Here is a 7,510-nt window from a genome sequence, read left to right as displayed (position 1 = left end):
GAACATTTGTTCAATTATTTTCGTATGTTTTATTTTTCAAAATGCTTTGTTAATTTATTAGTTGCAAACTAACATCACTTTTTAATCTCGGAATAAAAATTAAAAGTTCGTTTTTTAGTTACTGTAAAATAAATATTAGCCACCTTACGGATGACAAAATATTCTAAGCTGTGAGCTTTGATTACCTTTTTTTCTTTCTTACCTCTCTTGACTCGTCTACTATCTTATATCTACATTTTTTTTCTTACCTTCTCAGGTGTATTAAGTTTATGTTTCTGTGTACGTAGGTATTTCACTTTGAATATTGGATTTTACGCTTTAAGAAAAATACAAACTGTTTTATCCGTGTGTGTTTTAAAGAAATAATCCATTACACTTTGAATTTTGTACTTTCTTAATAAAAATAATGTGCCCCCGCAAGCTGTGCCAACGATATGTATTCAACAGGTGAGTTCAGAAGTTTACACATTTTCTTAAAATTGAGAATTTCTGTGTGGAGATTTTAGTTATATCTTACTTATGTAAAATTTTGTTTTTATAGTATTCAATGATAAGTAGAGTAGTTTTTTTCTGGCATTTTTTTATCTTAAATCAATAGCGGTCATTCATATGAAATAAAATCATTTATTTTATTATGAGCCTTGGAACTTTTACAGTGATATATGATGTCAAAGAAGTAATATAAATCATACATGTGTTATTGATCAGTATATTGACTCGACCTGGTTGACAGACGCGCCCATTAGTGTGGATGGATTTATGTTTTTCGCTCAAAGTTTACTCTACTGATTTATAATCTTTAGCGAAATTCTTTAACTATTTCGAAATAAGAATTTTAACATCCGGATATATTGTTCACATTTTGAGAAAAGCTTTTTAAAATATTCAGTTTATGGAAGTCACACGATAATGTTAAGTACTTCAAACGCTGAAGAACATATTCCTTCCTAAATATTGACAAGCACTGCGTATCCATAACGTAATCACATTTCGTAATGAGGTGGAATTTTTTGCCATGGATTTATATATCCATTTTCTATTTGAACTGAGTTTTTGGCATTTAGTTTTAATCATTGGTTTCATGAAATCATTATAATTAGCTCTGTGAAAAGAAAACATTTTTTACTTGAACTCAGAATTAAAAATAAAGTAATAAAATAAAAATAGAGAGTATTTTGAGTATTTTTGTTTTAACCATGAGTTATTAGATTGTCTGAAATCATCATCATGATTTTCAGTATGTGTAACATAATTTGAGTGAAAGCCAACAATCCCTGACAGCAGTTTATATCTATTAACTGAAATATATAGAACTGCTAACACTTGCACCTATTTGCAGAATTAGTAAGTTTGACAGTTAAGATGATAAAATCTTCTTGAAGTTTATGCTATTTTTGACAGATTGCAAATCAGCATTCATTGCTAATATGGTTCACTGTCATATGCTTACGGTATTTTGTAAATACTGAATATGAAGTATGCTCTCAAATATGTACATTTCTAATCCTATAGCAAACGATTATTCAACTATTTGTTAAATTTGTTACTTAATAAAAAGCAATCGATTGTCATAAACTAAGAACAAACTGTAAAATATTAAAGAAGCTTTAAATTTTCTCTCTGCCCCCCCTTTTTTTAAGCAATCAAACTAATAGAATCCCTAAGATTAAAAAAGCCGAGTCACTGCTCTAGAGGCAAAGCTCTAGCACCATCTTTGAGTTTATTCCATTTCTTAATGTTAGTCATAAAAATTAAAAAAATAATTATTCTTATAATGAAAGTTTCATTTCCTTCCAAATTTCCTAAATCCTGAATGTCTGATTTTTCGGTCTATAGTGAAAAAGGGGAAGAAAATCAGCAATTTCTTGTAGAAGTTGATTTTCATCATAGTAGTATTACATCATGAATGAAAGCCTAATGCACTCTGATAGTGTGAAATGGTGAAATCCAGGCTTTACTTCCAGTGGCGGACTGGCCAAAGAAATCAGCTCTAAGGCCCCATATGAAATGCCATTATACATATAAGTTAATATTGTCATCATCATCATAAAAAATAATTTTATAAAATAAAAATATACCTTTGCAGAAAATTAATAGTTTATTCATATATATATGTATAATAGCCACTACATGTCCAGCCTTCATCTGGCATTTAAATGTACCAGAAAAATGCCTAAAGGGAACACCAAACATTAAATTTAAAAACTGCACAAAATTTGACTCTGCAGAACAACTTTATGGGTAAACAAAAAGACAAATTTCAATAAAAATTTATTACATATAAAAAATTACAGTGGAATAGGCAATGCAATATCCCTTAATACAAGTATTAATTATTCTAATAAATAAATTAACCAACTTCCCTTTGCCTTCTCTCAACAAGCGTCCAGTATCCAAGAGAAACATTAAAAACTGCACAGAATTATCGTCCTTATTTTTCCAAGTGGCAACAGTGCTGATTTTCAAGTCGGTGTTCCAGTATACAAAGCATTGAATGAAAAACTGTTGCCAAACTACATTTGTAAAAGAATGAAACTATTTCCAAATGATGCAATTTCATCAAAAAAGATAAAATAAAAAAAATCCGATTTGGATTTTTAAAAAATCGCTTCGAGGTGCATTGGCTCTTGTCTAGATGCACCTATGTACCAAATTTCGTAGCCCAGGGTCTAATAGCATAAAGCACGAACGAAAGACACTCACACACACACAGACAGACCCTTTCTTTTATTATATGTAGAGATGCACATAAGCTACAAGAGTAAATAACAGTTACTAAACAAGACAAAGCATTTCTTGATAAAAAAAAACAAACAAAACAATGGCTATATAAACAGAACAATGATTGATCCATAATTAGCCATTTAAATGTTTTATTAATTAGGTGCTTGAGCCAAATATTTCTTCCATTATATCTTCAATTTTTGCTTTATTAACCGAAATATCCTCCTCTATGTTCATCAACAGCAATCATTCCAAATTAGCTTGCTTCATAGTACTCTGTAATATATTTTTTGCAATTTTGAATTTTGAAAAAGGTTTTTCACATTCAACTTGCATTATAGATATGGTGTGTACAAACTTATAAATAAAAAAGACATTGCCATATTCATTACTATGTAAATTATATTTTTATATTTCTAGAGTAATTTATATACACGCAAGATGCATTTTTTCAAAAATTGCATTTAGCTTTGGATGAATGCTCATTAACCCTCTGAGCGGCCAGGGTTTTTCGCTAAGAAAGCACAAATTTCCCAAAACTACTATGAGAATAAATTATTTTTTTTATTTTAATGTAAAAATTCTCCTGGTATTTCATACCTGGATTTGTTTTCTTTTGATATATATCCTTAATGTCTTTGACATCACAAAAAATATTCTAGGCCGTATATATACGGCCTTGCCGCTTAGAGGGTTAATAGATAGAGCACTCTCTCTTTCTGACTCGGCATCAGATACAAAATAATGATTTTCAGTTGAATTGTTTAGTATTTCTAAATTAACTACTATGTTCTGATATTCATCCTTAAGATTATCAGCTGTTACACTTGCATAGTGCTCTAATAATATAGCTAAATAGTCAAAAGAACTCGGCGACAATGGCTTTGAAAAGTTTTTGGGATCAAGAAATGCTTTGTCATCATACAACTCCCTATGCCCTTTAAACCTACTTTCCATTGATGAAATAATATTATTCATTATAAAATTAAAGACAGTAACTTCAAATTTTTTGATATGGCAATTGAAATTATAGTCGGACAATTCTTTGTCGTCCATTTGTTTCACTTTTTGGCATTATTTAGCAGGTAGTTCTTCCTTTATAATCATATCACAACCCAGCCTTTCTAGTTTATTATTGCAGTCTGTCGCAAATGATTTAGAATGCGTTAAATATTAAATCGAAGTTTTGAGAAATGGTTTTTGAAGAGCTTGTTAGCCTCTTCTAAATATTTTATATGCTAGGATGTAATCAAATCCTTTAGTCAGCAAATATTTTGTTACAGTGTTTCAATATATTGAAATATTTTCAAATATACGTGAGCAGACAAAATTATTCTAAAAGTTGATATTTTATCCAGAATAGATTTTGCCATTTGTCGTATCTATGCATATTGTATATCACTCGAAGATATACTTTTGAGTGCAAGTATTAATTCTACGCACAATATTCCCTCATGCGCAGGGCTGTCTCATCTTGTCATCTGTGTCAATTCGATCGTTCGAGTTTCTTGATTGGCCCGAAATCGTTTCGACCTCCCGCCGACCCTATCTGCCAATGTTTACTGCAGAAAGGATGTTTTCATTATATGAGGCAATATCTAAATGATATGGAGAATGAAGTGGAACATCTTAGATAATATTTTTTTGTAATGCCTGAAGAGGCTTTAGGGCTGGCATTTATTGTACTGGTAATCAGTGTTGTTCCTGCTCGCCATTTTTATTATTTGTTTTGTTTAACAAAGGTGAGATATTTTGTTAGCTATTTTACCGTATAGGAACAGTTCACAAATGGCATTTGTACCTAGGTAATAATGGAGGAAAAGTCAAAAGGAGCAAATAGTTGCCAACTTTGGCTCCATAACACATTGAAATCATATGATGTCACAAAGTTTTAATAATGTCTATAGGCTGCAGTTTTAAAAAGAGATTTTTCTCGGAGTTTGTAGTTAAAGCATAGGTATTTGGGATTTACCAACAAAACAATGGGAAACAATGAAGATGGTGCTATTAGTTTCTTGTAAGAGTATTTTGCTGAGTATTGCCGAGTAACTGTCAATATTCCAATTTGCATGAAATGAAGTTTTTATACAAATCATTTAAAGAGGCTATGGCGATGTCCAAAAGTCATGGAATTGGTGGCAATACAAGTTGACAACTGGTCTGCAACAAGTAAATTGTCTTTTTTTATTATCATCAGATTCATCTACTAGTTTAATGAAATGCATCAATAAAATTTTGCACGAAATATTCCAATTGCACAAATATATATTATTATAAAGCTCAATATTCCAATTTGCACAAAATGAAGTTTTATACAAATCATTCAAAGAGCCCAATGGTGATGTCCAAAATTCATGGAATTGGTGGCAGTGCAAGTTGACAACTGGTTTGCAACAAGTAGATTGCCATTTTATTTATCATCGTTGGACTCATCTGCTGCTGGTCTAAGGAAATGGCATAAATAAAATTTTGTGCATAAGAACACCACATGGCTGATACCACTGAGGTACAGACTTATAAAAAAAATAGACAGTTAATGCTTATTTATAGAGATTGATGAAAGAAAAAATAATGCTGGCTGCATTGTCTTTCCTCTGTGGATCTTTGGTGGTATTTGCTGAGAAACTAAAGAGACCTTTCTTGTCACAGTGTCTGACCAAAAAGCTATACTGGGTTTGTCACAAGAAAGGTTCATGCAAGAAATGCCACCAACAGTCCGGCACTACGGAGGATACATTCAAACTTGCTTTCTTTGCTATTATAATCTGAGATTTAAGAATCAGCTCTAAAATCCAACAAAATGCTATCTCTGTAGAAAATTATGTTCAGGAATTCAGCAGCACTAAGAGTGCTAAATAAATGTGACTGCTTTTGTTTTCTTTGAAATACGTAACCAAAACTGAAATTGTTTTATTAAAAGAAAATCTGTGTCATTTATGAATCCCTCCATATCAAAATGATTCCTTTGTTTCCATACATTATTCATATTGAAAGGATTGTTTCATTTTAAAAAAACAATGTTTTTTATTGCTCAGTTTAAGAAACTGATTTCAAGGCATAAATTTAATCATTTAGTAAAGTATAAAACTAAATGAGATGCAGTTTTATATGTTTAATAAGTATTTATTTAATTTCTGTTTTATATATGTTATTTAATTTTTAAAATTATTTATTGCATTATGGGCTGTATTAATGGATTCTCGGTCACAGTAATGAATTCCAAGAGCATGTTTTCAGATAGAAACACTGTCTTTTTCATGTATTTGTATCTTGCAATTCAGGTTTTATAGTACTTGGAACATGCTTCAGTGTATCTTCTTTTATTTATTAATTTTTTTTTAAATTTCTGCGTCATTTCCAGTGGCTATCAAACTGTAACAATAAGGCTTCTTAATGAAGTACGTTTGTGAAGAAAAATCTTCCCGATTTCTTCATGTCCTATGCCCGACAGCCATTATGTCCCTTTATTTTTGCCTCATTAGTGGCTTCTGTGTCATAAATGACACAGAGATTTGGGATGTTGCCATATTCTAGAGACGGTTTTGGCCAACACATATTTTTTTAACAATAGCTGCTATAATACCATGCTTAAATCTTTAATTTTTAAAGTTTCTCAGTAGCTCCTGCTGAATTGCATTTTTCTATTCTGACCTTAATTTGCATACTTCCTTATAGCTGTATAAAAAGGAATGAAAATAAACATTTAGTGTCAAAGTTCTATTTTGTAAAAGTAGAAGGTAGGGCTGTTTCTAGCGGAAGTGTGAAAGTATGCGGGTGGCCGAAATCAGGGACGACTAGACTCTGGCGATACCAGGCCTAACTATTTTAAATTCATTAAATTTATTGTAAGTACTTGTCGTATGCAAGTACTTTTCATAGAAAAATGTTATAAATCTTTTGTGATATGTAAGTACTTAGTGAGTACGAAATAAAAATGTTATTAATTATTGAGAATTATTTTTTTAAAATTTGGGAGCGGCAATCTTATAAAAATACACAGGCAGCCAATGACCTAGGAATGGCCATAGCAGAAGGTTAATGTATTCAAAATCAGTTTTTCCACTTTTGTCTTCGTAATCTAATACAAATTTATAAATCGATACTTGTTTCGATACGGAAGGCGTATATTTTATTTCATTATTAATCTTTATAAAATAAAATATGTATTAATAAATATCTAAATTTATTCACAGTTTCATGTTTGATTTTTATTTATTCAAATTTTAATTTTTGTGAATTTATGAAACTGATTCATTTAAAGATGTCAGTCATTCTAATAGCAAGGGGGAATTACTTAATTATTATGCATATTTTATTTTATTCTGACATAATAACTAATTATCAGTATGTGATGTATTGACAAGTTGTTGCAGATTTGGGTGTTATGTAATGCAAACTATACATAACATAAGAAGTGGGAGATAGTGTAAAGTATAATTGTGTGACAAATATCAGTGTAACTCTAGAAGAGTTTTCATCAGACAGGTACTTTTGCATTTTGTATTTTAGTAAATAAAAGGAATGACCAAAAATTATCTGAAGTCCATTATATTTTTTCGCATAGGGATATTTTTCTAGTACAGGAATATTTTGTAATTAAAATATGTATCAGAAGCCGCCAGAAAATTTTCACATTTCAATGAAATTTTGATTATTCACATATAGATTTTCTGTGCATCATTCTTCCTAAAAAGTTCTCGAGCTGGTATTTGAAGAAAATTAAAAAAAAATTCACAGATTTTTAATGATCTCTCTGATAAAATCTGGAATGATTTTTTCCTATTTG

General features: G+C 30.4%; 1 protein-coding gene across 1 annotated transcript in view; it reads left to right on the top strand.

Moving 5' to 3' along the window:
- The first annotated feature begins 205 nt into the window (after positions 1 to 205).
- The window catches only part of LOC118193939 (epidermal growth factor receptor kinase substrate 8-like), a 174,746-nt gene continuing 167,441 nt past the window's right edge, over positions 206 to 7,510 (top strand). The window contains exon 1 of the mRNA XM_085825464.1: positions 206 to 447. The gene's annotated coding sequence lies outside the window, so the exon portion shown is untranslated. The remainder of the gene's footprint in view (positions 448 to 7,510) is intronic.

Source organism: Stegodyphus dumicola, chromosome 10, assembly GCF_044657685.1.
Source record: "Stegodyphus dumicola isolate Sdum_Otavi_A_Nest chromosome 10, ASM4465768v1".
Lineage (NCBI taxonomy): Eukaryota > Metazoa > Arthropoda > Arachnida > Araneae > Eresidae > Stegodyphus > Stegodyphus dumicola.
Note: the sequence above shows the minus strand (reverse complement) of the source record. Positions and strands in the feature narration are given on the sequence as shown.